Genomic DNA, 3,230 nt, shown 5'->3' on the forward strand with positions numbered 1-3,230 from the left:
TTCCGAGAATAAGCTTTAGGAAAACCATCGTTACCATAATTTTTCTAATACATTTGCAAGCCATGTATCACTTTCACTTTAGAAATTTTTTATTTTGATGTATAATTAAAAAGATGATTAAGGCTTAACCCTTATATGGTATATAATTTTTATTTTTTTTATTGCTAATGAAATTTTATTCGAATAATTATTGTTTAATAGTTGTGACTTTTGAAACTATGACCAATTTTTAGTTAAGTAACTTTTGGGTTAAGTAATAGCTTTTTGCTAAGATTTCAAGGTATTGAAAAAAAAAAAAAAAAAAAAAAAATATTAACCTATGTGTATAGGTAAGAACATTGTTTGTTACAATGTTTGAACGAGATTTTCTTAATCATTAAGGAAAAAATTCCGTGTTTGATTTCTCTTACATGTGGCATCTGACAGGTTGGCATCCAATCATGTTCGAACGAAATTACGGGTGCGTTTGGGAGTGCATTTTAAAAAAAATAATCTGGGATTTTAAACCAAATCGCAATTCTGGATGTTTGGGATTGCGATTTTAAAAGGGCAAATTTTAAAATCGCAAAAAAATCTGCGATTTTCATAAGCTGATTAAAGGGTGCTTATTTGAAAAAGTGCGAATTTAAAACAAAATCACGATTTCTATTAAAAAGATATTTGGCGCAATAGTTACCTTTTTTAGAACGGGAATGAAAAAAATACCAAGAATACCCCACCTAAAATATATTAAAAACCCTTCTTTTCTATTTTTTTTTTTTTTTTCTTCGTCCTCTCTGTCTTGTTCATCCTTATTGGTAATTTGGTCATGAAACCGCAATTATATGCTAATGTTATCAAAACACTCAATTGATAAAAAAAGTAGTTTTTAGTATGTTTTACCAAACGCATGTGCAATTTTAAAAAGTAGTGATTTTAAAAACACAATTTTTAAAAACGTAATTTTTAAAATCGCACTTATTGAAATCGCACTCCCAAACGGGCCCTACATCTCATTCGATTGAAACTTATCACGTTCAAATTAACGGAACATCTTGTTTGAACAAAATCCTACAGTTTCAAGTCTAACTTAGATATTCAGCGTCTTTTTTATTTAGCACCTATGAACAATCTAATTGGGGCAATATTGCACACATGATAGTAATTTGGTATAGCTTTTGCTATTGGTATTCTGAATCGGACATATTACCTTAATCAGAAAGGAAAATACTAGATGTTCTTCTAGTGTTCTCTCAACTATGATGTGACTTTTAAAATCACCAATAGATTAAAAGTCAATAATGATAATCTCAAATTCAACAATAATTTTAAAAGCCACATTACAATTAGGAGAACACCTGAAGAACACAAGAAAAATACCTAACATTTCTCAATCGGAAAAGCTCTCCTCAACGCACATGTCATGGTCATTAAGTTATGCTCGGTGACTGTTATGTCCGAGCCAAAAATCGAATGTTTTAAACCTTCAGTCCCAAATTTTTTTTATTTTTTTATTTTTTTTGCCATTTTAAGTAGGGGTGCAAAGGCGGTTACGGTTAGCGGTTAGTGGCAATAACCGCTAACCGTAACCGCCCTAGCGGTTAGTAAATTTCACTAACCGCAACCGCTAACCACCTAGCGGTTAACGGTTAGTGGTTAGTGGCCGGTTAGCGGTTAGTGAAATAGATAACCGCCCGCTAACCGCTTTTTTAAAATTGGGCTTTTTTTTTTGGGCTTTTTTTTACCCTCATTTTTTTTTCTTGTATTTTTAATATCTTCTTGGGCCCAATTGCTATAAATATTTGAATTGTCATTGGATCATATGATTAAGTGTTGATCTTATAAACTTACAAACAAACAAAAATACTTCAATTGTAGTTATAAGTAACACATTGTTTAATCCAATGTCAATTACTTAATTTGATATTATATGAATCACATTGTCATTGTCATTGTACATGAATAATTGATTAAGTATTGGAATTGTAATTGGATCATATAGTTAAATATTTATCTTATACATTTATATTATTCAATATGCATATAATATAACTATAAGCAATTATATATATATATATAAAATTCAAAATTGTTCAAAATTGTTAATTTTCTTTTTTTTTTTCTTTCAAAAAATGGTTAAATTTCTTTTTCTAAAAAATGTTCAAAAAATACATTAATACTTCAATTGTGATTATAAGTAACACATTGTTGAATCTAATGTCAATTACTTAATTTGATATTATATAATCATATAGTCTCATTAAATTATATCATATAATTCATATGATTAATTATTTAAATTCTTATCATATTTACTTATAATCTTTTTTCTTTGAATTGAACTTAATATCTAATGGTAAATGGTAATGTTCAAACTCCTAAATCCTAAATTCCTAATGTATCTAATAATGCTTTAATTAAATTGTAGACTTGTAGTTATAAGTAACATATTGTTTAATTCAATTGAATCAATTGTGATTATCATTGTACATGAATCATATGATTAACTTGTAGACTTATGACTTATGAGTTATGTCATATTATATATGTATTATTTATTATTATATAATCATATGATTTAATGATCAAGTCATCATATGATATAATCATATCAATTATAGTGATAATATATAAATTACTAAAATTATAATGATAATACATTAATACTTAAATTATGTTTATAAGTAACATATTGGTCATTGTTTAATCCAATGTCAATTACTTAATTTGATATTATACGAATCATATCATCATTGTATATTAATAATATGATTCACTTGAAGTCTTGAATAAAGTATTTGAATTGTCATTGAATCATATGATTAACTATTGATATTATACATTTATATTATTCATATACATATGTAGACTTATATAGACTTATAGGTTTATAACATACATTGGAAATAAGTCTCTAGATATTTAATTGTTGTATTAGTATGAATTAGTATGAATTAGTATACTTATGAGTTATGTCATATTATATATGTATAATTTGTTATTATATAATCAAATGATTTAATAATCAATCTCATGTGATATAATCATATAAATTATAGTGATAATATATTAATACTCAAATTGTGATTTAATTATTTTTTTAAAAAAATTGTGATTTAATGATCAAGTGATTATATGATATAATCATATAAATTATAGTGATAATATATTAATACTCAAATTGTGATTTAATTATTTTAAAAAAAAAATTGTAATTTAATAATCAAGTGATTATGTTATATGTATAATTA

The sequence above is a fragment of the Corylus avellana genome, chromosome ca1, assembly GCF_901000735.1.
Source record: "Corylus avellana chromosome ca1, CavTom2PMs-1.0".
Taxonomy (NCBI): Eukaryota; Viridiplantae; Streptophyta; class Magnoliopsida; order Fagales; family Betulaceae; genus Corylus; species Corylus avellana.